Genomic DNA, 15,266 nt, shown 5'->3' on the forward strand with positions numbered 1-15,266 from the left:
CTATCCAAAGTAGAGCAATTAGAGAAATTGGTTCTCCTTGAAAGCAGAAGTATGATACACACTTGAGTTAAAATCAGCTAAAACTAGATAAAGAAAACATAAATATAAGTTAATAAAGTGTTTTGCATATCTGAAATAGTGGGAAACCTTCAGAGTGTTTTTTAACTACTCTGATGACAAATAAATCGCATAAAACAATGTCATAACAGTAATACTGATATTCTTCACTATTTCTTTAATGTGCAGATAATAGAGAATAGCAAAAGCAATAGAGTGTATTGCCCTGTTATCTGGGAAACTAAAGAGAGAGAGAGAGAGAGACTCCTTTCAAACAGATAATACATGCAAAGGACTACATATTTCCAATATATCTAGAGAAAAAATAATCTTCACAAAGTTACTAAACTCCTAGAATTTTTAGCCTTGTCAAAATAACAAAGTTTTGCCATTTGACAATTTTTGACATGGTATAACTATCAACTTAATAACTGAGAGAACTGGAAAACCAGACCCTGTAAGCATGCCTAGAATTTCCAGGCCTTCTGAACACTGGAGCCTGAAACGGTGGTGTCCATTCTACAAATTTATATTCATTAAAAAGCCAAAACCTCTTCTGAGAGCCAATTCTCTCTTTTGAATATAAAATGTCAACAATTAGAAAGAGTTGAACCTTATACTATGGGATGCACTAATGTTAAGAAAGGTCAAAGAATTTAAGTACAGATTTGCATTTATATGCTCATTTAATTATAGCGTGGTAACTTCAAGTTCATCAAAACACTTACATATCTATAATATTTTAGAAATGAGATGAAATGGTAAGTGGACAACTATAAAATTATTCATGGGCAGATTTTATGCATTTTTTAAATATTAGGGTGTTTTCAGTAAACTTTCATCAATAACTTCAAACTTTCATTAATGATATTCTTATTAAAAAGTCTAAGAAAAAATTAAGCTACATCGTTAAACGTATTTTTTATTTAAACACTCAAGTAATCTTTGAAGTTAATTTGCTTTGTGGAAAAGTTAAAAATGGGGATCTTAGGGCCAGCATTGTGGTATAGTGCATAAAGCTGTTCCTTGTGACTTGGGCACCACATGTGGGTGCTGTTTTGTGTCTGAATGCTCCATTTCTGGTCCAGCTGTCTGCTAATGTGCCTTAGAAAGCAGCAGAAGATGGCCAAAGTCCTTGAGCCCCCTACCATCCATTTGGAAGACCCAGAAGAAGTTCCTGGCTCCTGGCTTTAGATTAGCTCAGTGCCAATCATTGCCACCATCTGGGGAATGAATCTACAGAAGAAATTCTCTCTCTCTCTTTCTCTCTCTCTCTGTCTCTCTATAATCAAACTGAGGATCTCCATCAAACAGTAAATTCATATAGTTTAGCATATTTCCTAGGAATATACAGTGTACTATGACAGTATACTACAGTGTTTTGTATTCTTTATTTCTGTATAATTTTCATTATTCCCATGGTAAATTTGGGAACACAATCACCAGAGTTATACAACTGTAATAATTTATGTCATGGTTCATTTTCAGATATAGTTGAGAAAATTTTCCGCGAAGTTTTTATTTTCCGAAGTTATGCATTTTATCACTTCTGAATTGCTGACATGTAAATCAAACAGTTCTATTTGTTGCCTTTATTTTGTAACAGTAGACTGTCTTGTGTCATGAACAGGCACTATCAAGTCCTAATAGTTTATTGCATCACTGTTTGGTGTTTTTCTTTTTCCAGAAAGGCAATGAAATAAATATGGGAGATGAATAGAAGGGATAAATACAAGTGCATACACATAATGAGAAAAGACCACAAGTTAAGGTGATAATAAGAGGCAGATCACTGCTCAATTGAGCACAGATACAGGAAAGGAATGGGGGGAGCATGTAGAAACATTTCTGCAGCAGTAAGCATGCATCAAAAACTCTCCGGACTCAGGATGAGTAGTGAGCAGAGGATTAAAAAGCTGATCTTACTGCATCTTCTCCAGTTCAAATCCAAGTTCCAGATTGGGTAGCAGATGGGTGTGTAAAGGACAAAATTAACTCATCCCAAATATTCCAGACACTGAGGATATCATGTGAATGCTTTCAACATAGAACAAGTCATTTTATGCCACAGAATCTTCAGAGTTCTTTGATCCAGCTCTAGAAATATCATCTAGTCACTCACATTTTTTCCTGATGCAAGTTTCAGTTTTTGAGGCTATTTTTTTTAAATTTACTCTTTTAAAATAGCATCCCAGCAGATCACTCAAACCACCTTCATGTAAATTAATCCTTCTACTATATTTATTCTGATATTCAGAATATCAGTTGCTATAATCATTGTTACCAATAATACACAAATAATTTATGATTTCTATAACTTTATTTTTTTAACTTTTTCTTTTTAGAACCATGACATAAAAAATCTTTCTAGCATAAGACTCAGATTTGTTATTTTGATTCTATTTCATGCAGTAGGTGCTTTTTGTCACTTCACATGTTATTACTTATTCCTCTTCAGAGAGTGTTTAGCTGTTAGTGAACTGTTCCTATGGAAGCCTGCATCAGGTGATTTGGATCAGATGCCTGACAGTCAATGATACCAGAGGGTCAGTGCAGCTGCTGCTTTCTGAGCCTGCTGCAGTCAGAAACCCTCTGAAAGTTGTTTTCAGTGAAGAAATACATCTTATCAACTCTATCAGGAAATCACGTAAGGACTTCATGATATTTCTTTTTGGTCACCATTTTTCATCTTCAAAGAAAGTGGCAACCCACTTCATTTCCTCTTTTCAAGAGAAACATGGATCTTCAGAAGGAGGAGATTTATGATTCTGGTTACTAAGCCCAGCTCTTATAACTTGAATTATGTACTGTTACAGAAAACTGGGGTGGGAAACACCCCTCAAACAAGCATCAGAGATAGTAGAGAATCCAAGCAGTTTATAATGCCAGTAGGCTCAGCTGGAAACATTCCCTGAAAGCTGAGCAATAATCCCCAGTTTATTACAATATTTATAGGTTCAGAAGCATCATGCTTTACCTGTTATAGCATTGGTAGGGTTAAATTGCAGCTTACCTGATTTGGACCACTGTATCAATGGTTGGGGGGTCTTGTTTGTTTGTAAAAGAGATACCAGGGGCAGATTTATTAGGACAGATTTGTGAATGGAGTTACAGAAGCAGAACTTAGTACATCTTCCCTCCCTAGACAAGGTAACACTAGGTAGCTGTTTCACTAGTTAATTGTGAGCAGCCACTATTCAAAGTTTGTGTTGGGAGGAGAGGTCCATTTTTCTTTCTTTGTCTCTGGTTGCAGCCATATTTCCTCCACAGAACAAGTTATAAACTATGATTTTAATTACTTCATGATAGCCTACCACACTCTAGGAGATAGATAAATATCAAAGAGAAACTGAGCTTTTACATGAAGATGCTTCATGAAAAGAAAACATAATGATTTTATTTGTAAAAATCTTGTTTGTTCAAATTTCTACTTAAGAATTCCATACTCCTGATTGGATTCAACATGGCTGAAAAAATGTAGCCACACTAACTTAAAATGCTTCAGGGATGTGAAAAGAAAAAAAGGAAGCATCACCTTAATTCCCAAGCAAGGAAAAAACATGAGAAAGAGAAGTATACTTCAATATTCCTGATGAAAATATATGCAAAAATTCTCAATATAATACTAGCTAATCTAATGCAACAACAAATCAGAGAGATCATTTATATGGAACATATGGGATGATTAAACATATGCAAATCAATAAATAGGATACATCACATTAACAAGTTGAGAATGAAAATCACGTGATTATCTCAATACATACAAAGTGAGCATTTGATAAAATATAACATCCTTTCATGATAAAAGCCTTAAGAAAATCGGGTACAGAAAGAACATACCTCATGAGAATCAAGGCCACCTATGACAAACCCACAATCAACATCATATTGATTTTGAGAATTATGGAATCATTTCCATGAAAATCTGAAACCAGATAATGCTTACTTTCACAATTGCTATTTAATATAATTCTGGAGATTTTACCCAGAGCCATTAGGCATGAAATAAAAATCACAGGGATACAAGTTGGAAAGGAGGAGTTCAAACTATCCCTCATTACAGGAAACATGATTCTATATAGAGAGGAACAAAAATCATTACACTAAGAGACTATTGGAACTCACAGGAGAGCTTGGTAAAGCTGCAGGATATAAAATCAGCACTCAAAATCAATTGCCTTTGAATACACAAATAATTCCACAGCTGAGAAAGAACATAAATATCACTACCATTCAGAGCAGCTACTACAAATCTATACACCTTTGAATAAATTTAACCAAGGATGTGAAATTTATAAAATTTTTAAGAAAGAAATAGAGGAAGAAGGAAAATTGGAAAAACCACCTATGTTCTTGGAATGGAAGAATTAATGTCATCAAGATATCCATACTACAAAAAGAAGTTTACATATTCAATGAGATTCCAATAAAAATACCAAGGACATTTTCTCATATCTATAAAAGTAATGCTAAAATCCATATGTAAGCAAAGAGACACCAAATACCAAACACAATCTTAAACAGCAAAAACAAAGCTAGAGGCATCACCAGACCAGATTTTAAGACACTCTACAGGACAGTTACAATCAAAACAGCCTGGTACCTGAAATACATGAAGTCTGCTCTCTTTTTTTAATAAAACTTTTTCAAATGATCACATCATGCCCGTGAATGGACTGATTACACACTCACTAACATAATGAGAAGATTTTAAGGAACGAAACAAGCTGAAGTCAGTGTTCAAGTGTTCAAAAAGGACAATTAAAAATGTACAGCAGTGATTCTTGGGAAAAATGGGAACTAATGCTGAAATATGTATTGCTGAATTAGAATAGAAAATACATACACACTTAAATAAAAGTCTCTAAAATGTTTACTAGAATTTGGTGTACAATAGTTGTGTGATTTCAAATTAATTGAGATGGCTTTCAAGAAATGTTAAAGGAAATGGGCTAGCCACCTAGAGGTAGGAGGTGTTTAAACCACACAGTTGAGGCAGGTAAAATAACACACAGCTTGAATAAATCATAAAATACTATGTTTCAGTGAGATAAAGCCACTTCAAATGTGCCAGTAAATCCAACAGACTCAAAGACTGAAATATTTAAATACACAGAAGTAAACATTTTAACACACAATGCATCATAAGGAATTTTTTTTGCAGCTGCTTAGATCTTTATTTGTGAACAGCAGAAGCTTAAAGGTATCAAAAGGGCGCACAGGGGGGTTCTGGGGGTTGGGCGACGCAGGAGGCAGCTCTACTTGGCCGCAGGCTGCTGCAACTTCCAGGCTTCTGGGCGCCAATCTAGGCGTGGGTCTCGAAGGTGACCGGGATGGTGATCTCCGTGACTGCGTGGCCGGCTTGGGCAGCAGCGCTTCCACGGGAAGCGCACCCTCAGGGGATCGGGAGGAGGAGACCAGTGTGGGGTCCACGCTGGGGGCAGCGTGTACTTCCGGGTGGAACAGCGGGCGAGGTAGCCGTGCTCCTGTTGCTCTTCGTGTTTGCCCGTGATCTCCACCACGCTGTCCTCGGTCTTGACCTTCAGCTCCCAGGGCGAAGTGGTTCTCGTCCAGGGACACGCGCCAGCGGTCGGCCCTGTGCCAGATCTCTGAGACGCCGCTGCTGAGCTGCCCACTGAGTGCTGGGCTGTGGGTGGGCGCGGCCATGGTGTGGGGCTGGGCGGAGGGCAGGGGCCCCAGGTAGCCCGGCCCACCGCTGGCGCCAAACCACTGAGCCCACTCCCCGGCAGCCGCGGCAGCCCAAGGCCTGGTCAAAGAGGCCACCCTGTGTGCCCTTTTGATACTGTTAAGCTTCTGGTTTTCGCAACTAAAGTTCAAAGCAGCTGCAAAAAAAAAAAAAATCTTAAATATTTATAAGATACGAATCATACAGTTTATCCTCTAGATAATGGGTGACTTACTTCATTACATAAGAAACTGCAACAAATCAATGTAAAAATCTAAAAACCAAACAGAAAAAATGGACAAGAATATGTATATACATCATATGTATGACTGTTTAAAGAAAAGGACAAATATCTTTAGATTTATGAACAGGTCAATCTCACTTGCAGAGATAAAAAACCAAAAAAGTAGCAATCATCATTTTTACTTGTCATATTGGTAAATTTCCTAAAAGTCTGAAAAGATCATGTTGGCAGGGCTGACTGGAGAAACAAACCATTGTAAGCAAACCCAGCAAACTGGAGTAGCCAGTTCCAAGGATCACATCTACAAAAGGCAGTATGACTTTATGCATCAGAATTTCGAATGCCTATGCTCTTTAACTCAGCAATTTTAGTTCTAGTAATTTAATCTGGAGGCTTACTTCACCTCTGTGAATGGGCATATATCACTGGTGTCTATTACAGAATGTATTGTTCTAAAAATAAAAGATTGGATTAAGCAGCTAGTTAAAAACTTAAACATCTGTATGATAGACCTTGAGATTCAAAAAAAAAAAAAATGAGGAAGCACTTCAGGCAATGATACTCTGAGGGCATGAGCACCATGTATTATAACTTTTGGAAATTTTATTGCCTTTTAATTACATAAATAAAGGAAGTACAAGCCACAATAAAATTATTACATGATATCATAGAAAAGCAAGCTTGTACATTTTAAAGAAATAGAACAAAATTCCTAGAGATGAAATATAGTCAATTAAATAGAAAAATATTGAATAGATTAAATAGGACAGTGCACAGAGCTGAACAGAGAATTGGGCCAGTACAAGATGCATCTGAAGCAATTATATAGAATACACCAAAGATAAAGAGAAGAAAATATAAACAAATTGTTCAGGGACCTGAAGTGAATAATAAGAAATCTAAAGTTAATCTTATTGGAGATGCATAAGGAGACACTAGGCAGCAGTGGCTGAGGTGACAGCTGAGGATAATCTAGAATTGATGATGGATGTAGGATTATCACATTCAGAGAGCACAAATTAGCTCAAGTAGGGATGCAAAAATAATCTACACCTAGGCACATTGTGCTGAAACCTCAGAACACCAAAAACTTAAAATTTAAGCAGTGTCAACAGTAAATAGATAGAGGACAGAAATCACCCTATGTACATCAGCTGACACCACTTGGGGTCTTTCCTCTTCAAGGACTGTAGCCAGAGGACCAGAGTTGGCATCTTCACATGTTAAGGCTATGGGTCATTCCAGAATTACACACATGGAAATTAGGATTCTATAGATGAAATTTATCTTTCATATACTTATACAAAAGAAACATTGAATTGCATTTTTCAGGACAATGAAATTTGTTGTGCCATGTTCCAATGACTTAATACTTTGTTTATCTATTCTCCCTCAGTGATCTTTTGTGCTGTTTCTAATTTGAAAAAAACATGGTAGTTTTAAGTAGTTCTACATTTTTTTTGACAGGCAGAGTGGACAGTGAGAGAGAGACAGAGAGAAAGGTCTTCCTTTTGCCATTGGTTCACCCTCCAATGGCCGCCGCGGTAGCACGCTGCGGCCGGCGCACCACACTGATCCGATGGCAGGAGCCAGGTGCTTCTCCTGGTCTCCCATGGGGTGCAGGACACAAGCACTTGGGCCATCCTCCACTGCACACCCCGGCCACAGCAGAGAGCTGGCCTGGAAGGGGGGCATCCGGGACAGGACCGGTGCCCCAACTGGGACTAGAACCCGGTGTGCCAGCGCTGCAAGGCGGAGGGTTAGCCTAGTGAGCCGTGGCACTGGCCAAGTAGTTCTACAATTATGAATAAGCTATGAGTCTTCCAGTTAGGTCTTTAAGTAGACTCAGACATCTACTTCTCTGCATACACCTAGGAGTCTCATGAAGTAAGCCTGTGTTTAATGTTACTAGAAACTGCCAGAGAGTTTTTTTCTTTATACTAGTTGACTAACAGTAACTGAGGATCTCTACATTTAGGAATAGGAAGGGAAATACAACACCTGCCCTGTGCATCACGCTCAGTAATGAAGCATGGGACATACGAGGCACTTCAAAGCACTTTATGGGAAAACAGAATTAAAATATCTGTTGATCTGGTGCTAACATTTCTTGAAATCTATGAATAATATTTGCATAGCATGCACTTTACATGAACTTTTTGAAAGCCTCACAAAAATGATCACTATCATAATATTTATACAATATTGCATCAAAAAGCTTTACAAAAAGAATAGTATATGATACAAAGATTAGAAATTATAAAAAGTATATTATTTGCAGGTTAATATACAAAACAGTTATATGCCTATACAACAATCAGCTAGAAAATACAATTTAATATAATCCCACTTACAGTAACAATAAGAACTATGAGGTACCTCATAAGAAATTTATGAGAAAATCTTTTTGAAAAATATCATTACAAAGCATTTCAGTAGGACATAAAAGAAGATGGAAACAAATGGAGAAATTTAGTACATTCATGGGGAAAAGATATTGCAGCAATTAATTAATCTATACTCAATAAATTTAATGTTATTCTACTTAGAATCCCACAAGGATTTCTGAAATATGTTGATAAGCTCATTAAAACTGCAAAACTAAGCAGGACAATAAGTATAAGGACAAAGTTCAAGGTCTTACAGACCCCTGTTCTAGTATCATTATAGAAATTAGGGCCATGTGGTGTAGTGCGGGGTTACAGAACTCTTTCGTGACAGAGTAGGATGCTCGGAAAGAGCCCAGGTACATACAGGGATGTGGTACATGACAAAGAGGCTACTAAACTTTCAATGGGGACTGAGCCAAAATATATTTTACTTGAAACTAAGCCTCTAGATATAACTTCAAAATTTTCAGGAAATATGAGGTTAACCTATCATTAATTGAAAACATTAAGAAATACTCAGGTAGGCCGGCGCCGCGGCTCACTAGGCTAATCCTCCACCTTGCGGCGCCGGCACACCGGGTTCTAGTCCCAGTTGGGGCACTGATCCTGTCCCAGTTGCCCCTCTTCCAGGCCAGCTCTCTGCTGTGGCCAGGGTGTGCAGTGGAGGATGGCCTAAGTGCTTGTGTCCTGCACCCCATGGGAGACCAGGAGAAGCACCTGGCTCCTGCCATCGGATCAGCGTGGTGCGCCGGCCGCAGCGTGCTACCGCGGCGGCCATTGGAGGGTGAACCAACGGCAAAAAAAGGAAGACCTTTCTGTCTCTCTCTCACTGTCCACTCTGCCTGTCAAAAAAAAAAAAAAAAAAAAGAAATACTCAGGCAAAACTCAGTATGATACATTCTACAAAGGCATCAATTTTGGCTCTTAAAATAATTACAACAACATTTTTGTGACAGTGAGGAAAAGCTGTTTGTAAATTACTGCTAGTGTTTCAGGTGTAATAATAATATTGTGTTTATATAAGAGACTTCCATATTTTTAATATGCATAATGATATACTGAGGAGTGACATGCCATGATGCTTGCATTTTGTTTGCAAATAGTTCAGTAAAAAATGTACCCACACACCAATTGATGCACACAAAATGTTAGAAATTACTAAATCTACATGGCTTATATGCAGAATGTCACTGTATGACATTTGATTTCTTTTTTTTCCTTTTATTATTATTATTAAACTTTTATTTAATAAATATAAGTTTCCAAGCTTATGGGTTATAATGGCTTCCCCCCTCCCAAAACTTCCCTGCCACCCACAACCCTCCCCTTTCCCGCTCTCTCTCCCCTTCCAGTCACATCAAGATTCATTTTCAATTCAGAAGATCAGTACTATATATTAGGTAAAGATTTCAACAGCTTGCACCCATATAGCAACACAAAGTGAAAAAAATACTGTTTGAGTACTAGTTATAGCATTAAGTCAAAATGTACAGCACATTAAAGACAGAGATCCTACATAATATTTTTTAAATTAATTTCTATGCCATTTCCAATTTAACACCAGGGTTTTTTTTGTTTGTTTTTTTGTTTTTTTTCATTTCCAATTATCTTACATACAGAAGTTCTAGTACTACTGGTTGAACTCTGTAATTAACACACAATTATTCTTATGTGTTTAAATTTTAACTCAGAAGTGATCCCTGTTAAATATAAGAGTGGGAAAAAGAGAGAGAGGAGATATACAATTTGGCGCATGCTCAATCGGACTTGCCCCAAATGGTGGAGTTAGAAATGTGCCAGGGGATTCCAATACAATCTCCTCAAGGTGGCATGTACCAATGCCATCTCACTAGCCCAAGTGATCAATTTCAGTTCACAATTGATGGCTCTGATAGGTCTAAGACTCAAAGGGATCACACAAACAAGACAAGTGTCTGCTAGTGGTAACTGAAAGAATAAAAAAGGGAGAGAACAATCCAACATGGGAAGTGGGATACACAGCAGACTCACAGAATGGCAGATGTCCTAAACAACACTCTGGCCTCAGAATCAGCCCTTAAGGCATTCGGATCTGGCTGAAGAGCCCATGAGAGTATTGTAGGCATGGAAAGCCAAGATACCATGGAAAAGAAAAAAAAATAAGAAGACCTAAATGAAAGATCTCTGTGAGTGAGACACCAGTGGAAAGAACGGGGCCATCAAAGATGGAGGTACCTTTCTCCGAAGGGAGGAGAAAACTTCCACTTTGACTATGACCCTATTAGAATAAGATCAAAGTCAGCGAACTCTAAGGGCTTCCATAGCCCTGGCAACTCATGACTAGAACCTAGGGAGATTACTGACGCCATGAAAAGGAGTGTCAAATTGTTAAGTCAGCAACAGAAGTCACTGTGTACTTACATTCCATGTGGGATCTGTCCTTAATGTGTTGTCTAATGTGCAGTGATGCTATAACTAGTACTGAAACAGTATTTTTACACTTTGTGTTTCTGCGTGGGTACAAACTGATGAGATCTTTACTAATTATATACTGAATCAATCTTCTGTATATAAAGATATTTGGTTTCTATATATTAAATTTTCATAATAAAATATTGGAAAAATAAGGGGGAAACACTATAAACTCAACAAATATTTCTGAGAAAATCAAGTGTTCTTAGAAAATTATATTCCTAGTTCACATTTTAGGAGAAAATAAGAAAAACGTATGGGGTATCTATAGAAGAAAAATATCTATATTTTCTCAGATTCAGACAATTTCTTAAGGCACACAATACAAGTCATGAGAGAAAGATGGGATTGATTATCCTAAATTTAAAAAAGATGTAAGTAAAAACACCAAAAACAGATAAACAGAAAAATCAGAGTAATTAGGAGATACAACATGGAAAATTTAATATCCCAAGGAACCCATCCATACCAGTAAAAAAAAGTAGAAAAACATACATGAGACTAACAAAAACCCTCATCTTCAGAGAACAAGATCAGCATACCATAAACATATTCCAAGATACGTGATCTTGAAAATACCACCTGAAATAGGACACTCTATCACACATAGGTTGGCAAAGCATACGAATAAATGCAAATGTGGTAATAGTTTGAAGGAACTGAAATTCATATATAATTTTGGTGATCTAGCTTTTCTGAAGTAAAATTTGACAGTTGTTGTAATGTTGAAAACTGGCATACTAAAACACTTAAAATTTTCAATTCTAGAAGATTCCTTTCACAACACAAATCTGTTTATTGCAATACTATTTATAACTGCAAATATTAGAAACCACTGTCAAATCAATCAATACAGACAGAATGCCTAATCTAGGTCTATTCATACAATAGGATATGACACAGCAGTAAAAACAAATTATCTTGATTTCATAGAAACATATATTTAGAAAATTTGATTCTAATAACAAAATCAACAGCTACACAGTGACTCCCAAATAGCCCTCCTTGCTGGTGTTTAGGTTTTCTAGTTCCTTCCCACATGCAAAATATTTGCCTGTCACTTCAGGATTTGGTATAATAAAATGATATCTTCTATCTTTGGTGCTCAGTTGCACCATCTCTGAGATGACTTGTTATGGGATGGCCAAGTACCCTGTTTTGAAGATATCCAGGCTGTTGTGCTGATGATAACTTGATGAGGGATGGGGCATTTCTGTCAGCCAGTAAGCTAGTAAATAGAAGTGACCTCTATAGACCCAGGGCCAGAGTCAACCATGCAACCATCCCAGCCACTCATCCATCCCTAACTCTCAGAAACAGTGTAGGGTAGCAAACAGCTGCTATGTTTTGGGGAAGACCACTACACAGCAATAAATAACTAATACAAGTTAGTTGTACCTATTTAGTAAAATTAAACATGCACAGTAATTATGAGGACATATGCCTATTTCAGGATGGAGTGTAACTCTGGGGAAGCAGATAGGTGGTGTTTTACTTTTTTAAAATAATTATTATTTGAAAGGGAGGAAAACACATACACACACACAGAGAGAGAGAGAGAGAGAGAGAGAGAGAGAGAGCATTTCCACACAGTTATTCATTCCCCAAATGACAACAATAGCTAGGGCTGGGCCAGCCTGGAGACAGGAACAGAATTTCAATAAAGTCTTCCACATCAGTAGCAATTACTAAAATACAAAGCCATATTCTGCTACTTTCCAAGGTACATCAGCAGAAAACTGGATCAAAAGCAGAGCATCTGGGGTTTGAATTGGCACTCTGATAAGGATGCTATATTGAAAGCAGAAGCTTAACATGCTGTGCGAGAATGCCAGCCCAGGGTAAGGCATTAGTTGTTTTTTGTTTTCATGAGAAAGTTTCATTTTTCTTTCTTTTTTTTTTTTGGTAAAGATCAATTTACTTATGAGAAAGGGCCCTATTCTGTGGAGTAGTAGATTAAGCCTCTGGCTGCAGCACCAACATGGGCACTAGTTCAAACCCCAGCTGCCACTCTTCTGATCAAGCTCTCTGAAAAAAGGCCTGGGAAGGCAGTGGAAGATGGCCCAAGTGCTTGGGCCTCTGCACCCAGTGGAGAGACCTGAAGAAGCTCCTGGATCCTGGATTCAGATAGGCCCAGCTCCAGCTGTTGCAGCCCTAAAACACAAATGCCACACAATCTCAATTGTGTGTGGATCTAAGAAAATCGCAATCACAGAAAAAAGTGGTGGTTGTCAGGGGATCAGAGCAAAGGAAATGGGAAAACATTTGCAGTTATGAGATAAATTAATTCAAGGTCTTAAACATAGTATTTAAAATATTCCACACAGTATTTAAAAGAATACTCTACTACATACTCACAACTTGCTAATATCTTATGTACTCTTTAAAAATGTAACAATGCAAGGTGATGGATATGTCCTGATCATTTCATCATGATTCGTGTATATGCACAAGAGGATTCCAAAAAAGTTTATGAAAAAATAAGATTAGAAGATAATTTAAATTTTCCATAACTTTTGAAAATCCCCTCACATATAAAACATCAGGTTTCATATCTTGAACATACACAAATTCTGTCAAGTATATTCTAAGAATCTTGAAAACTTTAAAACAATCAAAAAAGAAATGGGCTCCTATATGAAAACATAAATTCAAAATAACAGTAAACTAGACATATCTTTGGGATTGGAAAGGCTTTTTTTTGGAACAAAATTTTTAAAACACTCATAAATTTAAGTAGCCAAAATCTCTATTTTGAAAGTGTTAATACAGTGGACAGCCTGTCAAGGGAGCCTGTAAGTACTAAGATGATATCCAAGTGTCAAATTACAGTTCCTCCTGCCTCTCTAAAATCTGGATGAAAACCCAGAGTCACACAATACTTCTGTTTTTATCTTACCTAATCTGTGTTACTACGTTACTGGAAACAGAAGAGACCCCTCTAGGAACAGCTAAGCAAAAGAGGTCAGCATCATGGACAAGACCCTGCTGCACACGTATTTAGAAAACTGGGGGGAATCAAGTCCTCACAGGGAAGGAAGGAGGAACCAAGGGCCGCATTAGGACAGCTCCAGGCCTGCATGAACCCAATACATGGAACCCACAGTCTCCCTAGTGACAGCTCAGGCCCCACTGCACACCTGGTGAGACGCGGGGATGCCGCTACACAGCTGCCCAGGGATGGCTCCAGGGATGGGAAGTCGCTGCGAGCAGGGAAGGCCCACGGTGTCGGGGGTCTCCGGCGCCAGTCTCCCCCAACCCGGGGTTAGAGGGGACCAAGGAAAGTGCTGCCCCTGTGGTAGTGTGGTGCCCACAGAGCCCAGAGATGACCTCTGGGCGGCCCGCGTCTTCCTGGCCCTTCAGCAGCTCCACTGGCTCCGCTTCCCCCGGGACACTCGGGCCCACACACTCACCACACTCACCGTGTCGTGGTGGTCAGCTTCCTAGGTGTCCAGCGTCGCTGCCCTCACAGCCCCACACCGTCAGTGAAGGTGGAAAGCGGCGGATTCTGATTGGCTTGGGAGCCTCGCTGCAGAGGCGCTGTCTCCTAGGACCTGGTGCACCCGCAGTACTGTAGGACAGAAGACTATGATGTCAAGAGTCCTGGATGTCACCTTCCTGATTGGACAGTTCGCATGACACGTCACAAACGACGCAGCCAATCAGCATCCTCCACAGCTGGGACGCCCTGAGCTCAGGTTGAGTGGAAGGAAACAGCAGGAGTGGAGGCCTGGGTCAGGTGGGAAACTGCCCCTCCTGGGCCCTCCTCCCTGCTGCAGGAGGGCCTCTCACCTCCCTGCTGCCACTGCTGGTGTCCCCCTGTGTTCCCTGCCAGATTTTTTCTGGAGCTTGCGGTAACCTGCTTCAGGTGAGCTAGAATGTTGTCTGTTGGCTTATGGGCCTTTCTTTTCCCTCGTATTTTTTGCTCATTTTTCTGTTTGGTCGTTTGTGTTACTTTTTAAATATTGATTTAAAATGCTTGAAGTAGCGCATTTAATCCTTTTTTCCCCCCTTTTCTTCTGTCAGTATTTGTTTTCTACTCTGCCTGTTGATTTTGCGTACTGTCTATTGGTTTCTTGTTTGTACTTGGTGATCTATTGGATTTTATATATTAATCTTTCCAGCAATCTAATAAATTTATTCAGCAGTTGTATTTGTTTTTAGATTTTATGGACAATCTATTTTAATATCTCCAATATATCGACCATATATTGCTTAGAAATTAATCTTTGTTGTTGCCCCCCCCTCCCCGACTACTTTTCTGGTAAGAAGTTGGAGATAGTGGAGAAAGCGTGTTCTAAGTTACTTCCAGGAAAAAACGTTTCAGTGATCCGTATTAATTGTGTTGTTTGTTGTAGGATCTTTTAAAGAATCTTGATTAGCAAGGAAACCATTGCTTTACTGCTAGAAGGTTTTCTTTTTAACTAGATGTTGA

At 38.6% G+C, this 15,266-nt stretch overlaps 1 pseudogene; it reads right to left on the reverse strand.

Annotated features, from left to right (window-relative positions):
* Positions 1–5,318: 5,318 nt before the first annotated feature.
* On the reverse strand, positions 5,319–13,913 carry LOC133754163 (heat shock protein beta-1-like; annotated as a pseudogene).
* Positions 13,914–15,266: the final 1,353 nt, after the last annotated feature.

The sequence above is a fragment of the Lepus europaeus genome, chromosome Y, assembly GCF_033115175.1.
Source record: "Lepus europaeus isolate LE1 chromosome Y, mLepTim1.pri, whole genome shotgun sequence".
NCBI classification, from domain to species: Eukaryota; Metazoa; Chordata; class Mammalia; order Lagomorpha; family Leporidae; genus Lepus; species Lepus europaeus.